Source organism: Sciurus carolinensis, chromosome 8, assembly GCF_902686445.1.
Source record: "Sciurus carolinensis chromosome 8, mSciCar1.2, whole genome shotgun sequence".
In the NCBI taxonomy this organism is placed as follows: Eukaryota; Metazoa; Chordata; class Mammalia; order Rodentia; family Sciuridae; genus Sciurus; species Sciurus carolinensis.
In genome coordinates this window covers 65,405,789-65,426,957 of record NC_062220.1, presented here as the reverse complement: position 1 = coordinate 65,426,957, position 21,169 = coordinate 65,405,789, and the positions used below count along the sequence as shown (strand labels likewise).

Sequence of the window (21,169 nt, the reverse complement as noted above, 5' to 3'; positions counted from 1 at the left end):
ACTTACAATAATTGTTAACACCACAGAGTTTGAAGTCCTTATCCTGGTTTTGAAGTCCAGTATTGTCATATATGAGGTAGGGGAGGTTACTGAAACATTTGCCTCCTCAAATATAAAATGAAAGCAATGATAGTCATCTAATATTGGTGAGAAGTCTTAAATAAAATAATATATATCAGCATGGAGGCTGACACACTATAAACACAGGTCATAACTCTGGGGGGTGGGTCAGGGAGAAAGAGAAGACAGCACAGAGGAAGCCATCTGCTTTGTTTCAACAGGGACAATAAAATACCACATTTCCATCCCACAGTTGAGTACTGTCATCACCAGTAACTATTATCACCACCAGAGCATTTAGTAAGAATATTCCATGGACTGCTGTGAACTGAATTGCAAGTATGGTTTCTGACTTCTAAGATCTAAGATAACACAAACACGAACACACAGACATATACTTCTAGCAAATGAGCACTTCCTGTGGAAAGAAACATTTGTCTTTGTCATGCACTCAGAATATGATGAATGAGAAAACCATGGGAATTCCATGTTTATAGAGAGCAATTTCTTTTTTTTTCTTACAGGACAAGGATGTCTTTAAACAAAAGCCGAGATTTCTTGGACTTATTGAAAACAGAGGCAGCTTCAACAAAGAGGTGGGAATAGCCACTCAGTGAGCTAGGCTGGGAGCTGGTGGGAAGTCAGTGTCCTTGATGTGATGTGTAGGTTGTACAGAAAAGGTCCTATCCAGATTATGGAAAATCAAATTATGGCGATGAGAATTGGATTAAAGGAAAGAGATGGAAAAGCAGAGGAACTTCTGTGAAGATAAAACATATGTGAAAAGACTCTTAAAAACAGAAAGTGACTTGGTATGTGGTTGTGATGGAGCTGTAGGGTGGTTAAGGACATGAACTTGGAAGCCAGTGTGCACGGCTGCAGATGTGTATTCAGCACTCTTTAGCTGTGTTGGTTGCAGTTTCCTTTCCTGTACAACAGGGAACAGGGGTGTTGTTATCAGGGTCAGTGCGTTCATATTCGTAGAACCATTAGCGCTTGCACCATGAGCACTCAAAAGGTTGGTAACGCATGCTGGTTCTGTTCCTGGCCCAGGCAGGGAGATGCACATGGTCTTGCTTCTCCTAGTCAGCTTAGTTTGAGTTGGGGTACTACAAATTTTTAAAAATCTTGTTACACCCAAAATGTTATATGAATTGGTCCATGTGGAAAACAGGCTTACAAAGAATGAGCAGTTATTAAAAATAAGAGGATGAATATGGATTAATCTCTGCTTGTGAAATAACTCATTTCCCCAAAATCAGAATTATCCTGCAAGAGAGACATGGAAGGGAATCATCGATAAAAGCCTATTCTGGCTAACGTAATTTATCTAATCATATTTTCCTTCTCTTACTTTTGAAAATATGGGACCAAATACTAAAAACAGAGAGAAAAGAACCTGCCAAAACATCCATTTCCTTCGCTCACATCTCTCAGCTGGTTTATTCTGCAACCTCTAATGGCTACCTTGACTCTCCTTCAGAATGAAGCACTAGACAAGCTATGCTCTAACCAAACACCTGAACTCCACACATAATCTATCTGGGATGTAGGCATTCTCAGAGTGTGGTATTTCAAATGCCAGTAACCATGTCCCTACATTATCTATTTCTATTATAGCATAATTGTGCTATAATTGTGCTCAGAGAGAAAGTTAGATTAGGTATAGGTTTCACTATATGATTCATCTCAACTTTAGATCAGTAATTTTATTTTGTTAATGGTCAGGAAGTTAAGAAATGTCACCTTTGTCTAGACAACACAAAAAATACTACATTAATTCATGTTAATTTAAGTTTATCTGGTAAATGTTTTTCATGGACTTCCAGAAAACTAGAAACAAAACTTAATGTTTGTTTCAGGAAATAAGAGTTCTACCACTGCTAATGGTAATTTAGAAGGGGAAATCATCACGAATCCCGAAGCTCCCCAAAGCTGAATGAATTTGAGTGGGGTGAGTAGAAAAACTAATGAGAAATGCAATTTTTTAGTTATCTACCTCAGTCACATGACCACCCATTGGATTAGATTTATACCAAGTTTTATGAATTAGTTGCCTGGTAAATGATATTAAGAATAGCTTAATAGGCTATTTATTTTAGGAGGAAACATTCATAAAAAGAAAAAACAGAAGTAAATAAACAGAGTGCAGTTTGAGACTATTGCCAATTACTATCTACCAGGAAGCAGTCCTACAATGAGTTCCTGACCAGTACATTCAAGCTATACTGTAAAGTAAGCTGATCTTACTGATGATTTACACAGAACATGGTAGGGGGTTAAAAATATCCTATCCTTTTCTTGTTTATACACAACACACTACCAATGAACTGAGAATAGAACAAAAGTCTTCTTTTTTAAAAAATTTGATTTTTTTTTTAGTTACACTTGACAATAGAATCCATTTTGACATAATTATAAAAGCATGGAATATAATTTGTTCTAATTCAGCACTCAGTTCTTCCCCTTCCCCTCTCTCCTCCCATTCCCTTCCCTGTACTCTACTGGCATTTTGCTATTTACTTATAATTGTTTTGTTTTTAAATAGTGTCTTATGAATGTACAAGATGGTGAGATTCACTGTGGTATATTAATGTATGTACATAGGAAAGTTAGGTCAGATTTATTCCACTGTCTTTCCCTATCCCATCCTTCTTCCCTTCCCTTCATTCCCCTTTGTGTATTCCATTGATCTTTATTTTGTTCTTTTAACCCCCTCCCTTTTGAATTAGATTCTGCATATCAGAGAAAACATTTGACCTTTGCTTTTTGGAGGACTAGCTTATTTCACTTAGCATACAGTCTCTAGTTCCATCCATTTGGCAACAAATGCCCAAAACTCATTCTTTTTATATGTATACATTGTGCATATGTACCACATTTTCTTTATCCATTCATATGTTGAAGGGCACCAAGGTTGGCTCCATAGTTTGGTTATTGTGAATTGAGCTGCTATAAATATTGATGCGACTGCATCACTTTCGTATGCTGATTGTAAGTCCTTTGGATATATATGGAGGAGTGGGATAACTGACTCATATGGTATTTCCATTCCAGGTTTTCTGAGGAATCTCCATACTGTTTTTCCAGAGTGGTTGCATTAATTTTCAGTCCCAGCAACAATGAATGACTGTACCTCTTTCTCTACATCCTCACCAACATTTATTTTTACTTGTATTCTTGATAATTGCCATCCTGACTGGAGTGAGATGGAATCTCAGTGTAGTTTTAATTTGCATTTATCTAATTGCTAGAGATATTGAACTCAAAAGTCTGCTTTTAGGGTTAAAGGTGCAGCTCACTGGTAGAATGCTTGTCTAGCATGAGCAAAGTCTTGGGTTCAATCCCCGGAACAGGAGGAAAAAGTCTGCTTTTAGCCTTCATTCAAGAAAATGCTTTTCTGTTTCTAGACAGTCCTTGTCATACTATGCAGCAGCCACTTCAGAATAACATCAGTGAGCTCCAAAACTACCAATGCTCACTTTATTTACTCCAGTGTCAGGGGCTGGATCAAATCATCCATATGTCCACAGGGCAAAGTTTTGATATGAGCCTGTTAAATTGGAGGATACTATGGAATGAATGACACGAGAGCTGAGTGAATCAAACTCTCAGCCCTGGGAAGCATCTTAATGATTAAAGGTAGGAAATGTTTTCACATGTCCTTCATACTTTGGGAAATCTATCGTTCTCCATGGAAACTGCTCCATGCTGAAACATGTCTATACAATTCTCAATCTGGGAACAGATCTTCATGTCCTTGCTCCCATTCACAAGGGTACAAGTGATGCTTCAATTTTCATGGTTTTCTATAACCCCTAAACAGTTGTTTTCTCCCTTTGTTTCTGTTTCCAAAAACTTTAGGATGCTCTGGCAGTATAACTGCCATCTAACCTCCCCAGCTGAAGTTACTGGCTATTGGAGGTACTAGTTTCCATTCTTACCCTATTCTTGGAGAGGATAGAAAGTTTAAAATGGTGTTATAAGTCCTTCAGCAGCTAGGATTCTGGATATAGCATATATATTCTGCCAATGAGACACCCTCATGTAAGTTTTAGCTGAAAAGATAGGTAGTTTTATGACTTCAGTCACTGGGTTCCATATTCCAGTGCCCAGTCACCAGCTTCCAGGGTGCAAGCCAATTAAGGCAGGGGAAATCAGGAAAGTAGCTGCTTCCTGACCTCCATTTATACTATTGTGGCTTGAGCTTGAAACCAATGGTCCAGATGACTTCTGCTCTGCTGGCACTTTCAGTGATTTTGTAATCATTTAATTCCATGTATTAAATCTGTTTAAAATATCTACAGTGTAATGAACACTGACAGATACATATATTCTGAATTACAGTTGGGTAAAGACCTAACCCACATTGCCAATGTCATAGGAAAATAAAAACCCTCAACATTAAGGAAATTCATGGGTCAATCTATATGGTGAAAGACAGGGAAAACAATTTGGAAAGAGAAAAAGGGAGGAAATAGGATGGAGAGGTGGAGGAAAGAAAGAAGTCAAATGACTTAATGTCCAAGTTAACAATTTGCTTAACGTAAATCCTCAATTACTAACAATTCATGTTTTCAATCTGTCTATTCCCAAACATGGTCCTGTTTAAACGTATCTAATTTCTTGACTGGAGGAGGAGAAATCAACCCAAGTAAGATTATTAAGTTGGATATGCATCTATTTGCAGATTGCCAAATAACAAAATATGGCCTATTTGTCATGCAATGCAGTCTAATGCACAGATAACAAAACAGATTAATCCCCCAGAGTCATTGGCCACTGTTTTCCTGAACAGAGAAATGACTGTATAATGTGTACTTCCCAGAACTTTACAGTACACAAGTTTTATTAATATAACACATCTCATTTCCTCTTTGACACATTGAGAAATTGATGGGTCAGAATTATTATTATTTCTGCTTTACATTTGTAGAAACTAACACTCAAAAAGATCCCATGTGATGGAGCTGCAGAGATGTGAGTTCAACTCAACTCTTGTACTTTTCTGAAGCCTAGGGCCTTTCTGCTGCCCAATAGTACCTTTTGTTGACTATCACACCAGCTACGTGAAATAGGTGGGGCAATCACTGCTCCCCTCCTACTTTACCTTTGATATTTAAATGGTTTTATTAGTGCATTATAGTGATACTAAAAGTGAGGTTCATTTTGACATATTCATACATTCATGGAAAGTAAATTCCTCCATTTCAGTTCCAGTACTTCCTCTTTTCCTCTTTCTCCCTCCCCAAGTTTCCCTTCCTCTACTGGTCTTCCTTCTAATTATTTATTGTTTTGTTGCTACATAAAGGTGGAATTCACTGTGGTATATTTGATCAATTTCGTTTTACATTGAATTTTACTGACACCATCAGAGAACTTGGTCACTGCTCTTGTTCTGCCTTAGGGTCATCCTTAGGTACTACTATTGGATTTCAGAGATGCAAGTGAAAGAATAAAAACATTAAGAGAAAACATTGGGAAATGTGAAGCTAAAGAGAAAACTGACATTAATAAGGGAGTTGACCATTGAAAAATCATTAGGGTAATGTTCCTAGCAGCAATGAGCACTTTGGAAAAGAGCTGGACAATTGTGGGAGGAAGAACAACTAAAGCAAAGAGTCAGAAATAAGGTTCTTGAAGGAAAACAATGGAAATCAAAACCAAAGCTCTTATTACAGATATTGACTCTGGGCAAAAGCTATGTTGCTGGAATATGTGAAGTCCTACAACATGGTTTCATTTGATTGTCATCAAAAGATTTCAATTCCAGTTAAAATCCCTTTTAATTCATAGGCAGAGATTATAGCTCTGTCAAACTCCCAGTTCTACTTATCCACAAAGCCTTGGTCCAACAAAAAAATAAAATAAAAGCCGCTTGTTTCAGTTGGGTAGAGCTGGTGAAAATATTGGCATGGCTGAGTCTGAATAAGGCTAAAAACAAAATGGGGACTGAACAAGATGCAGTAGAATTTAAAAATGCAATTGCCACTTTTCAGTAGTGGAAGAGCAGATTATTCCCAAATTACCCAGGTATTCTTAGTAGTAGCATAAATATACTCATTTATGATATTTGACATTTGATGTTATGATATTTGACATTTTCTGTTTTCCTGAGGAAGGGCAAAAATTGAAGTATTGCCTAAAACACATTTACATGATGAACTTTCACACTTCATCCTTTCAATTTAGATGTACTCCTAGTCTCTAGGATTTCTTCAAAAACTATATTTTTAGAAGAATGAAATCAGAAACATACCCACTTGGACCAATAATATTGGTTTTTGTTGTTTATTTTTTGTACATTCTCAATATCAATAGTTAAAGACATGTAGAATGTCAGATATGTAAATTATATGTAAAAGTGTTACTGATGCAAGTTTTTACAAATCTTTGAAAGCAATACAGATGGATTCTTTTTAAATTAAGGCTAACACAGCAATCCAATGCAAAAAGGATTATACCATGCTCAAAAGTTAGATTCCATTATTAATTCAGTAACAAAAAGATAAATACAAAACCCTCTAGCTACTTATTTGCTCTCTAGTATCTGTTATTAAGAGACCCTTCTTCAGCCAGTTTTCCGGGCTATAGCTTCAGGGGCATCTAAAGCAGCTATAAACCAGATGGAGTAGAGTTAGACATAAAACTATTTGGGTCCCTACTCCTGCCTTCTATATCCTCCACAGCCAAATATTAAATAAAGTATATTTTGGACTGTCAATGGCAGCAGTTTGTGCCATGAATTTTGATTCCTTAGACAATATTTCTGCCCACTTCATCTTGTTATATTGGCTTCTCTGAAGAAGACACAGAATGAAGTCCCATGCCTGAGGCTACAGTTTCATTTTGGGTTTAAATCTGTTACAATTCATAGAGTACACTGGCATACTGGGACTAGGACACAATGCTATGGTTTGGATATGAGTTGTGCCCAAAAGTTCCTGTGTTAATGTACGAATGTTCAGGAGTGAAATTATTTTATTATGAGAGTTGTAACCTAATCAATGTATTAATCCATTTGATGGATTAATAATTTGAAAGGACTACTGCACTAGGTGGTAACTGTAGACAGGTGGGGTAAGTCTCTGGGGGCATCCATTAAGGATTTTATCTTGTCACCCTGGCTCTTCACACTTCCTCTCTACTTGCTAGCTGTTAAGAGGTGAACAGTTGTTATGGTTTGGATGTCCGATGTTCCCCCAAAAGCTCATGGGTGAGACAATGCAAGAAGATTTACAGGAGTAATGATTGGTTTATCAGAGTCTTAACCTAATCAGTTAATGGACCACTTGATGGGATTAACTGAGTGCTAACTGAAGGCAGGTGGGGTGTGGCTGGAGGAGGTAGGGTATTGGGGACATGCCTTTGGGGTGTATATTTGTATCTGGCAAGTGGACTTTCTGTTTCCTGACCATCCATGAGTTACTTCCCTCCATCACACTCTTCTTCCATGAAGTTCAGCCTCACCTCAAACCCCAAGGAATGGAACCAGCCTTCTATGGACTGAGACCTTGGAAACTGTGAGCCCTCAAATAAACTTTGCTTCCCCCACAATTGTTCTGGTTGGGTCTTTTAGTTACAGTAGCAAAAGCAGTTTTCCTCTACCTATGCCCTGTGCCTTGATGTTCCACCTCACCTCAGACCCAGAGTGATGGACTAAGCTGACCATGGACTGAACCTCTGAAATCATGAGCTCAAAATAAATTTTTCCTCCTCTAAGTTGTTGCTAACAGATACTTTGGTGACAGCAATGAAAAGCTGACCAACAAACATATTAATAGGTAATAAGCAGTACTTAATTGTGAAGTCAAATTCATTGCTTTAGGAATGTATCAGAAACAGGAGCCACCCCAGATATATCAAAAAGAAGAAATTTAATAAAGGAATTAGTTACATGGATATTGGAAATGCTTAAGAAGCCAAAGAGAACAAAATAAAGTCACTTAAAGATCAGTAACTGTAGAAAACCACCATAGTCTACAGCCAGAGAACAGAAGTATTACCTGAAAGCTATTTGCAATACTGCAAATTTCCAGTTGTATGTCACAGACTAGCTGGTGAGCTGTAACCCAGGATCCTGCTACTGAAAGCTCTGCTTACTCAGACCATTCCCCACCTCCATGTCCAAGGCCAATAATGCTGTTATTGTTACTGCATTGTTGAACATCCTCCAGAAACTGGGTGCTTCCCATCTTTTCACCTCTCAATCCCCCAACAGTGCCTCTTATTAGCATAACCTAATGGAAAACCAACTCACAATGGGACATGAGAAATACAGTCTGAGGTCATACATGACATGTTGTTTTACTGTGGTGTATTCATATATGTACATAGGAAGGTTGTGTAGGATTTAGTCCACTGTTTTTCCTATTCCTATCCCCTCACCCTTTCCTTCATTCCCCCTTGTCTAATCCACTGAACTTCTATTTTCCCCACCCCATTGTGTGTTGGCATTCACATATCGGAGAGAACATTCAACCTTTAATTTGTGGAACTGGCTTATTTCACTTAGCATGATAGTCTCCAGATCCATTCATTTACCTGCAAATTAGAATGAGGTACACTCCATGCTTGTATAAATATGTCAAAATATACTCTATTGTTATTTACATCTAAAAATAACAATTTTTTTAAAAAAATTTGATTGTTAGACCTGCAAATGCCCTATGGACAACTAAAAGCAGAATAAAGGTTGACAGCTATGGAAAAAGAAAATCTGAGAATGTTGGGAACTAGCAGAGCACAGGACTACTAAAAGTAAGATTGGTCAGTAACAGCATACAGGAGATGAGTTGGGCATAAAAGCTGAAAACAACCTTAAAGTATTTAAAGTTGAAATATAAATCTATTGAATATTTTTTACATGATCTTTGGCAATATCTCTTACCTAATCAGTGTTTACATATTGAGATGTACTTTGAAGCCACAGATTCATCTCATTAATGTAATGTGTCCCTTTCTTGTTTCAATTTCTTAAAGGTAATTTTTGAAAAGTCATGTGCTTGTGATCCTAATCAATGTATTTTCTTCTTCAACCTTTCAAATTTACAGGCAAACCTAAAGTTCTTCTAAAGGCGAGCAGTTAATAGTTGTCTTTAGTTATCTGGTCATAATTTTTGAGCTTGCAAAATCATAAAGCATCATGCCATATAAATATAACTTCAAAATTAAATGTATATGCACATTTACATTATTCTTTCATTATTCATAGAGTACATAAAATTGCAAAAGGTACATTTATGTATGCAAAGCTGTAATAGTCAAACTATTACAAACTGATACTGCTTCTGTGAAAACTGATTCTGTGAGTGCACTGACAAACACAGAAAATACGAGTATTCCTGTGTTCAGGGGCTCTATACTGCGATAAACAACATTTAAAACGAAAGAAAGAAAAGAAAAATTCAACTCATCATCAGGTAAATAACTAATCCATTGTGAATACTTAAAATATAAAATAATTATCACTAAATAATTGCATGCAGTGATTTATGAAAAGAGAGATTGCTCTGACATTTTGAATATTTTTCTTATACATAATCTTCATATTTGTACAATACTTTAAGGAGTATACTTTGTCACTGTCTTGAACAGCTAATTCTTAGCAATTTTAGAGAAATAACTATTCAATACATAGAATCAAAAGTCTAAAGACCTCTTTTTGATGACTTGGATTTTAGATTTTTTTTGAAGTGCTTGCCATATATACATTGTCCAAATTTTATAACCAGAAACTTTTCAATTAGTTGTGAAACAACTAATTTGCACATTATAGACCCAAGATAAGCATTTTATGACTCAATTAATTTGTCTCATCACCAATAACTCATTAAAAGCAAAATGCTAATTAATGTGCATTTTTAAGTCACAAGATCCACTTTTGGTGAACAGGGCTGCCTATAAATCAATGCTGCTATTGGTGATGAAGTGAAACGTTGCAATCCACACCTCGTTCATGCATCAAGATTAAATGAATCTATAAAGGAAAAATGCTGAGGAGGTTCTGCAGCAAAATGACAGAGGCATGATGAGGAGACTGGCTCATTGATCAGAGCTAATAAGACAAGATCAAAGAAGCAGGTTATAACCTCTCTTCCTTTCCATTTAGCATTCATATGCTATAGTCCAGATCATGAAGACAAAGAATGGGATTTTCAAGTAATTTGTAATTTATAAAGTAAATTTGTAATATAGGATAGATTGAGCAATTCAGAAATTATGACCCTCATGTCTTTTAATCAAAGCAAGGGAGCAATATTTATGCAAGATGGAGGAGAAGGAAACAAACATTAATTGAGCTCATTCTATGTGAGGGACTTGGACCAGGTACTTTGTGCACAGGACCTCACTAAATTGCCCCAATAATAATCTTGAAGAGAGTTCCTATCCCCGTTTTATAGGTGAGGACACAGACTCATGGAAGTTAAATTCCTTTGGGATTCTAATGAATAGTAGACCTGGGATTAGAACTCTTGGGACCTTTTTCTTCCTTATAAGCTTTACTTCTAGGCACTCTTTCCCCGCCCCCCCAGGCACTCTTGATAGCAATAATTTGCAGCAGGTGAGGATATAGTAACTCAAGTATGGTCAGGCAGAATTCTAAGTGACCAATGACACTTACAATAATCCTCATTTCTCATGGGTGAGGACCAATATAGCATATATTTTGGCTGTCTATTTTATTTACTACAACTTGACCTGATGGGAGGTTTCAGGGTGACCAGCAATGGGTCAACCTATGGTCTAACTGATGACTCATCCACTATCATGTTCCTTTTACTTCAACAACCATTTATACACACATGGAAGTGGGCTGCATAAGTGAACCAACATCAAGGTACAAGGATACTAATTGCCCAACTGCACCAAAACTATAAACAAGCTAAATGTCTCTCAATAAAGCAATGACACAATAAAATTCATCCATAGAGTGAGACACAGCATGACCATTAAAATTGATGTCTGATATGAGAAGTAAATAAGCAGATCATGTAGAAGCCACACAAATCAATCTAGGTATGTGCACATATAGAGACGACTCTAAGGAAAGAGCACCAAGAGGTTAGAAGTGGTTATTTCTGGGTAATAGTTTTTCAGAAGTTTTTACTTTCTTTATTTGTACTTGACTATATTACTTGAAAGTTTTAAACACTGAATATGTCATTTTTATCAAAACAATAAAAATATTTTAAAAAGAATATATGCTCTTAAACCAATTTTTTTCAGGTATATAATTTCTTAACCAAAATGTTGACAGTTGTTATCTATGTGCAGTAGGATTACCATTTTTACTTTCTTCATACTTTTTCTGTATTATTTGATGTTTTTGTGTATATATATATATGACTTTTAGAATCAGAAAAAGCTATTACTCTAGAAAACAGGGGGAAAAAGCTCTTATCACCAACTTCATGGCATTCCTCCACCCCCAATACTCCCATGCTTTGTAGATTAGATATGCTTAATCAGTTTGTCATTGATTGGTTTACCTTACTGATTCCAATCCCTTTGGTTGTCTTAACCTTGAACATGGCAGCCAAGTTTACTTTCCAACCTTGCCAGCTTATCACCATGAAGACATTTTAAATCAGTAATTTGTATTAGTAGTGTCCCTTCTTTTCTGTCAACACCTTCTAAGACACTCTTCATGAGGAAATGAATCAGCTACTGCATACTTATTATATCACTCTAAAAAAGAAAACTATAGTCCACTTCCATTTTCAGTTCTCTCCCCCTTGATTTTTAGGAGGGGCTATAGGCTCCCTGCTCAGAGCTCTGGGCCACCCACGGACCTCCCACTTCTGAAGATCATTACCCTAAGAGATAGAAGGTGTGGAAGAATACTTCTAGTAGTCATATTCACTCATTTCTACTCTTTCTTGTCCTTTTAGTAAGAGAGAGAGAACTAAAAAGCTCACTGCACAATGAGGAAAGGACATCAATAGGCAAGCCATGAAGGCAAACAGTATTCTTTTTATTTTTCTTTCCGTTCATAAAGGTAACCTCACTTCTCATAACTACTTTTTAAAAGGCATTACTTATACTTTGGAAGTTAGGTAGGATCTTTTGATGCTAAGAGAGGTGCCCTTTATGCCAAGCTCCATAAGCCAAACAGTTTTTTCTCTCCCTTGTCCCCTTGAGTTCTAGATTTCTCTGATGGGTTCAGGAAATTCTTTTCCCCAAGAGTCCTCAGGAAAATGCAGAGGATCACAGATGTTTCTGAGGCAGGGAAATAGAAAAGCATAAAAAATGAACTGCCATATAATATCTTTCATGAAGTGGTATTTTTTTTCCTGGTCATTTTCCTTGAATATTTCAATTCAAATGAGCAATGAACATGTAAAAACAACACCAGAAAGTTGTATGATCTGAGAGAAGCTGTTGAAGCTCAAAGGAACTGGCCTCCTTACTTGTCACCAAACAAGAGAATTCAGGCAGACCTCTCTGAATGGTCATCCAAGAGGGAAACTTTATTACCATGTCGGCATTTTTAGGGAGGACAACCTAAGGTACCAACTGCAGAGAAGGAAGAGTTTGAGACTATCATTGCCACAAAGGGTGATGGGAAAGCACTATGGAGTGATGCTTATGTTCTCCAACTCTGCCCTGATTGAATTGCACATAGATTAGCAAAATGGACAGGAAGAATTGTTTAGGAGATGTCAGTGGATTGAGGTGAACTTTTTTTCCTAAGGTCTAAAATGATACAATATGAGCCACTATTAATTCATATGTAAGGAACAGTAGAGATTTCATTCTCTGACCTGTCCTCAAAGAGCTATTAAATAAAGTGAGGGCCTGACGTAGTTTGTGGGCTTCCATTTTGGAGTCCTTCTGTGATTCCATTCTAATTTCCCACTTCTGTGCCCTACAGAGACTTGCTAAATATACTTAGATCGTCATGTCTGTTCCCAATACGTGTCATGCCGTTGGGGGAAGAAACAAGAAACAGCATGACATTTTCTATCAAAGCCCAGCAGCACTATGACAAGGCAGCTATTTTTGTCTTTTAAGGAAAAAAAAAATCATTACAGAAGGTAGGGATTCCATCTATATCCTAATGCATTGCTTTGTTAGAAATCCTCGGGTGACACATCACTACAAAAACAAATAAGCACAGATTCTTAGCACTGTCTCCATGGAATTCTATCTTTGAGTTTGGAAGTCTACTTCTTGGCTCTTGTCCCTTAGGGGGCCATACCAAATACCCACACTGGAATATTACCTTGAAGGAAATGAAACCTTTTAAAAGATAAGACATCATCTTAATTTTAATCCAAAGGCACCTTAGTTTGCAAAACTGACTCTATTAGTACTGAAATGTTTTTATCAGTACACACTTATTTTCAGATAGCACCAACAGACATTATAGCATATCTTCTTAAGTGGATTTTACAATTCTGTCATTAAATTATTCCATATTTAAATGATCAAGTAAAAATAAAGGCAGGACCTAAATACAAAATCATTTCTTCTTTCTATTCTTTATAGACAAGTCATTTTCATTTCTATCAAAGCAATTGAAGTTAATAGTCTGGATACTGTGTCCTGTTATCTTGAATACTGAGAGACTTCATAATAGAAATATCTATAAAATAACTGATTTTTACATTGAAATAGAGCATTGAACAGTTTTTATACAGTACAGTAATGGTTTTCAAAAAGAGGTTCCAAAATACTCATAAAGGGGGATAGGGAATTAGCTGAATGCTGTGGATTGACAGGCTATCAACAAAATAACACACATTTTTCATGAAAATGGCTAAATCACTATTTACTTGATGAAATGCAATGTAATGGCTCTGGAGGAGCCATTTTGCTGTATTGGCTAAATAATGTGTGTTTACCAAAACTGGGTAATTATAGAGTCATCATATAAAGCACTGTCTGTGCCTGCCAAGGAACGAGATGAACCTGCTGCCGGGTGAGACCTTGAAATTTGGCTACAGTTATTTCTAACTGAGGAACTGCAGACAGGAGTGAATAAACAATACACTAAAGAAGAGCAAAAGGAAAAAAGGCATCTCCCAGTACTTTTCCCTGTTCAATACTCCCTAAGTCAAGATAAAAATGTCCAGCAGCTAAATATGTGATTCCAATAAACTATTGATATTAATGACAATGGAAGTTACCCATGTGACTTTTTTTTTTTTTTTTTTGGTACCAGGAATTGAACTCGGGGGCACTCAACCACTGAGACACATCCCCAGCCCTATTTTGTATTTTATTTAGAGACAGAGTCTCACTGAATTGCTTAGCACCTCACTTTTGCTGGGCTGGCTCTGAACCCGCTATCCTCCTGCCTCAGCCTCTTGAGCCACTGGGATTACAGGCGTAAGCCCCTGCGCCTGGCTACACATGTGACTTTGAAGAGGAAACTATAACCTCAAAATACATCAATTTAGTTGAAAATGGTACTTTTCATTAAAAATGTATTTGGAAATCTAAAGATAACCATATTTCAATTTATGCAGCAAAAGATGATTCCCTATGTAGAAGAGAAAGCTAATAAAACACGGGGGAAAAAAGGAAACTGCTAATAGTCGGTTATTTTTGACCTATAAAAAGTGATTTCATGAAGTTCGGCCTAATAAGAGTACATATAACCTGAAAATTTACTTTCAGATAAATGGATGTTTCCATGTGTTTAAATTGATTGGTTTCAAAGATACACAACAAATAAAGTAACATACGAAGTTTCTTATTTAAAAAAGCATTTCTAACAGAATAGGGAATGTTCAAATGCCTAGGATATAGACCTGGTGAAGTTTCTCTTAGAGGAATACAGAGATCAAAAAGGCTGGAGGAGCAGCAGCCTATGGTTCCCAGACTGGTACCACCTAGGGTATCTCATCACTGGTGTTCAAGACTACTGAGAGCTTAAAAAAAATCCAAGAAAATACCAGTGAGTTTGAAGATTTAAACACCATTGGTGGCATCCATTCATAACAAAACTGAGTAACTTTTTGACTTGTATCACCAACTAGATGAGAAATTTCTTTAAGGTAAGAAACTTGTAACTCTGAAGCACTCATTTAGTTCAATAGTTTACATTCATGAATGCTTTGACTGACTCATTAGAAAAAATGATTCTTTTTAAAATTCACAATTAAGTGAATCACAAAACCACTGGGGAGGTACATTTACAACTTTCATTTTACTGCAGATTAAAGTAATTTATCATCAGAGGTTTAAGAAAAGAGGCCCATTTCTTCCTAGAGTCTACCACCCTCCTCTAAGAATAGCCAGGTACCCACATTATACATGCAGTCTGAGACTCCTGCTGAATATAGTTTGATATGAAATCATATAATAAGGTAGAAAACAGTGGTATATAAATGGACAAAAGGTACTAGAAAGGTGTAATCAGAACCCAACTGAAAAATAATAACTCAATACTGTCCCTAATGTGACATTGTTTTCTTACCTATGTTTCTGAAAATTCTGCTAAAAATTTATCTATTTGTAGTATGAGTTAATCACAGCAAACATGTTATTTTGTAACTGACAGTGTCTTCTCTGATATGCGAATGCTAATTCACAATAGGGGGAAACTAGGGAAAAATAGAGGTACTTTGGATTAGGCAGAGGGGAATGAAGAGAGAGGAGAGGGCATGGGGATAGGAAGGATAATAGAATGAATTGGACATTATTACCCTATGTGCATGTATGATTACATGACCTGTGTAACTTTACATCATGCAGAACCAGAAGAATGAGAAGTTGTACTCCATTTATATATGATGTGTCAAAATGCATTCTGCCATGTATAACTAATTAGAACAAATTTTAAAAAGAAAAAAAAAACACTACCAGGTGACAAAATCTGAGAAAAACATTTTAAATAGTCTAAAAAGTGCTATGACCAAGGTGTGATATTAATATAAAATAAGACTACCTACGAATAGCTCTGATGAAGAATCTTCCTACCCAGAGAGTTTACAGATACAGAAAGAACACACAGTTCTGCATGATCCAGTAGCCACATCTTCAGTGACTATGTTTTTACCTGTGTTTTTTCATATGCCCCCTTCCTTCCATGATACCATTACCTCCCGTAAGAGACTATTCCAAAGGATCAAAGAGCAGAAGACACGCACAAAACTTACTTTCCTTAAGTCAATTTGTACTGAAAATTATTTCTCAATCCCAAGTTTTTTTGTTGTTGTTCACTTCTGGAATAATTCCAAGGCCTCTTGAGGAAAGATTCATAGAAACTAACCTATGAGGCATTTTGTCAAATAAATATTCTGCTTTGTACAATAATCATTCATTGGTGCCCTCTGAGAAGGCTCTAATAAACATTCCTGGTGAGAAGAACAATATCTTGTATACTTGAATTTCATTTGTAACTTCTACAGAAGATGAAATACCCTGCTCTATGCATTTGGTTCGAGAGACTCAGATTGAATCAGAGGGCAGAGAAGTGATCTTGGTTCTCTTTTTACATTGGTGCTATCAATGCTATCAACATGCAGGATGACATTAAAAGAGGCAGGATCTTAAAGGTTGGTGGAGTTTTACATTGTGCAAAGCCAGTTTTATTCTTTTTATAAAAGAATAAAATTAACTTCCTATGTCTTGTATCTTCACTTTTACCTGGACACAGGCTTCATTATTATGAATGGAAGAAATATCTATATAAAAATGAGGCACCTGCCTAATAAGTCTAACCATTTTGTGGCTCATTTCCTCATGTGTCCTTAAAATAAATTCAATAACCAGACAACAGAGAATTAACCAGAGGGGCAGATAGCATTTCTCAGATCTGTGAGGACATTAATAGATGACATGATAAAAGTTTATTGAACATTTACTTTATGCCAGGTCCTTGGTAAGTGAATTGCTTTACTTAATCTTCACAACAGGCTTGTAAAGAAGATACTTGTTATAGCCCCCATTTAACAATGAAGAAAACAAGGATTAATAGCTTTCCCAAGGACACATCTAGTAAGAGGGAAGTTTTAGTTGAACCCAGGAACTCTGATTCCAGAACTCATATCCTTAATTATCATGTTTACCTTATTCCTATATATTGAAGCTAGTGAACTTGATTTTTCAGTTCCATAAAACACTGACCTGCGTTTTAATAATTTAAAACACTTAAGTATTGCTAAGGACCAAACATACAAGATCACCACATATGTACATGTGGTCATCTTGGCCAGATGACCAATGTGGCACTAAAAATATCAACAACAACAAAAAATAACAACAAATAACTGTTCAGGCTACCCAAAACTTCAGGTCAATCATACAGCATGTTCAAGTTAACAAATATAAGAAAGTTTACCACACTGGTGGATAAACATTCTTTCAAAAAGTTACAAAGCTACCCCACACAGAAATTACCTTACAGCTGTATCCTGCCAGCACATATTTGTGGTTAGATCCACATGGTGACTGTTACAGGGGAGAAAACAAAAACAAAAACAAAACAATGCTAGGTTGACAAAAGGTGTTCTGCGATCAATGCAGTAGAAGCACACAGCACCTTCAATGGAGCATCTAAAATTCCTCGAAATGTAATCCATATGCAGAACTCTCTAAAAATAGAGCAGAAGCTTCTAGCACATGGACAAGGTAGGTGTCAGATAAACTAACACTCAACTGTAGGAATTTCAGAGCAATCCACAGCTCATACTTGCTTAACTGACACAGATATTATTTTCCTGACAACACACAAAGAACCCAATGCAGTTATTTGCTTTTTAGAAGGATGTGCACCTAGCCAGAGTCATCATGCTTGGATTTCTTTAATGAATGGTGAAGTCACTCTGTAGGCATGTTATGGCTGCTCTGCTGGTTACAAATGGCCCCTGGCTGGTATCTGTATCTCTAGTCTCTTCCTAAACCATGTCTAAGACTGAAGGAATTCAGTTTTAAAGTATTTAATTGCATGTGGAATGATTGTTTTCTTATACTCTATAAAATGTCCAAAATTTTTGTTAATAATCTGCAAACAATCCTTATTACATGGTGATGATCAGTTGACTTTTAGAAGATGAATACTACATTAGTCTACATCTCAGTTTAATAAGTTGTTATGGTTTAGATATCAGGTGTTGCCCCAAAGCGCGTGTGTGAGACAATGCAAGGTTTAGAGGTGAGATGATTGGGTTATGAGTGTTTTAACTCACACAGTACATTAACACACTCCCCCAAATAGGGCTAAACTGAGTGGTCACTACAGGCAGGTAAGTGTGGCTGGAGGAGGTAGGTCTTTGGAGGTATGCCTTTGGGGTTTATATTTTGTCATGTCATGGTGAGGAAGAGTCTCTCTGCTGTCTGATTATTATGTGAACCATTTCCCTCCACCACACACTTCCACCATGATGTTCTCCCTAATCTTAAGCCACGAGGACTGAAGTCAGACATCCATGAACTGAGACCTCTGAAACCATGAGACCCCAAATAAACTTTTCTTCCTCTAATTGTTTTTGTTAGGTCTTTTTGTCACAGCAACAAAAAGCTGACTAAAACATACCTATCGCGATGCTAGATTTTGACAAATCATCTTATTATCACTATAATTTCTGTTGTGCTCTCTATATGCTCTTCTATTACTTTCAGTTTCCAAAAGGAATATGCCCATTTTGCTTTTTCTGACCACTGAAGAACATCCTTCTGCTCACTTTTATGAGCAACATACAGGAAGTTTAGACCCTCCAGCAATTAGAGAATATTGTTAGAACAGCCTTAATCTGAAGTGGGAGCAAGGGTTCCAGCCTTCTGACTTCAATCTCTTATAACAAGACTGACTTTTACAGCTACATGTCCTTCTTGGTTACACAGATACTCCTGGGGCTAGTTTCTATTACTTTTATCTTCAACGCGGCTGATTTTTCTTCTGGTTGATATGGAAGTTTTTTTAATTCTAGACATTTCTGAAGAAAAACCCTAAACTGTGAATGGTGGACATGTGGTGGAGGTGGGCAGTCAGGCCAAGAATTTTAAAGACTTGATGGCCAGTAACAAACATGATCAGTGTTCGCAGGAGAACACAGACCCCAGAGGCCGAACGTCCGTGCACTGGAAATAATGGTAATGGATCCAAATCTTTTGCCAATTCATTCTCTCAAACCAGTACCATCCATGGTAGATGTTTCTGGTATGTTAGGTGGTATTGGGGATGGGATACCGTTTAATGTTCTGATGTTCACTTTGAAGACAGGTTTAGGATTCCATCTTGTTTGTCTTCTATCCCCTTTGGTAGCTACACAGGAACACAAAACCTCCCAACTTTCTACTAGCTGCATTGATCTTTATATATTTAAGTTACTCCAGATATGCTTTCCGAAAGTGAGGTCCTGACATGATTACCAACTGTCAGGCATGAACTATTGGTGTTCGCCATAACCCAAGTCAATGAGGGATTCAGAATTCAATCACTAATCATGAAATCACTATTAATTATTACTCTAAAAATACTTCCTGATATTGTAAAAATTAAGGATCAGGCTTAAAAATCAAAAATTATGGTAGGGTTACAGTGTGGTACAAAGCTATGGAAGCCCTTTTTTTGGCATTATAGAACTAGGAGAGAAAATGGTGATCTCTGGCAGCTCTAGTGATATACTTAAAAAAAAAAAAAAAACACCCCCCAAAACTCAACAGTTTGCAAGAAGACACTTTAAAAGGTATAATACAATGCCAGAAAGAGCAAGTTTTAATAAATAGAATTAAATAATCTAACTAAATATTGCCTGGTCAGATTGTACCCAGGCTGCAGAAACATCTGGCTGAAAAAATATTCAGAAAATCTTCAGCCTAAAAACCCAAATTCTACCCAGCAGGTCACAAATCTAGGTTCTTAGATATAAACTGTTTCAGAAAAGAAAATGTTACCAAAACTTCAGAATTTTACTCTTTCAGAGATATTTATCCTAGATTTTATACATGTTTTTCAACAGCCTCCAGAAGTTTTCTGTTCTATTTGATTAAACCTATAATGGGACATTCTTTTTATCTTTTAAAAGGCAAGAATTCCTTCCTCAAAGTTTCATGTCAGTATTAGCCAGGCATGGTAGCACACACTTGTAGATTTAGCTCCCTACTCAGAAGACTGAATAGCAGGATCACTTGAGTCCCCAAAGTTTGAGGCCAGATATATACATATTTACAGCAAAGTTAGAAATTTCTTAAAAGAATTGAAACAGAGGAATGGTTAATATCCAAAATACATAAAGAACCTCTATGATTCAATAGGAAAAAAGCCCACAAATTTCCAGATTTAAAAATAGACAAAGGACCTGAATAGCTATTTCTCTAAAAACATATACAAATAACCAAGCATGTGAAAAGGTGCTCAGCACCAATTATCAGGAAAATGTAAATCAAAAGCATGGTGACACATCTCTTCATATCTGTTAGGCTGGCTTTTAAACCAACAAACAACAAAAGAAAGCAAAAAATAAGGATAAGTGACTATGTACACTTGGTGGGAATGCAAAATGGTTCAGTTGGTGTGGAAAACAGTTGGGTGTCTTTTTTTTTTTTAATTAAAAAGAACTACCATATGATCCAGCAATCCTCTGTTTGGATATATGTCCAAAAGAACTGAAATCAGGGCCTTAACTATACTTTTATGGTCATTGTACCATTATTCAAAGTAGCTAAGATATGGAAACAATGTGAATATTCACCAACAAATGAATGAATAAAGAAAATCTGATATACACATACAATGGAATTTTATTCAGCCTTGAAAAAGAAGGAAATTCTTCCATATGAAAGAAGGTGGGTGAACCTGGCGGACATAATGCTAAGTGAAACAAGCTCATCACAGGACAAACACTGAATGATTATACCTAGATGAGGTAGTGAAACTCAGAAGCAGAGAATAAAATGTTGGTTGCCAAAGACTAGAATGAGGGGTCAATGGGGAGTTTTTGTTTAAAGGATATAAAGTTTCAGTTACAGAATATGTTCCAGAGACCTGTTGCATACAACATAGTGCCTATAACAATAATGCATTCTACACTCAAAATTTTGAATTAAAAAGGTAGATCTGACCAAAACCAGACAAAGTCACATCAAGGAAGAACTTCAGATCAATATCTCTGATGAACATAGATGCAAAAATTCTTAACAAAATCCTGGAAAG

The 21,169-nt window shown here is 36.5% G+C and overlaps 1 protein-coding gene across 2 annotated transcripts in view; it reads right to left on the bottom strand.

The window, feature by feature from the left end:
• The window catches only part of Lhfpl3 (LHFPL tetraspan subfamily member 3), a 546,343-nt gene that overhangs the window by 421,788 nt on the left and 103,386 nt on the right, over positions 1 to 21,169 (bottom strand). The gene's annotated exons all lie outside the window — the stretch shown is intronic.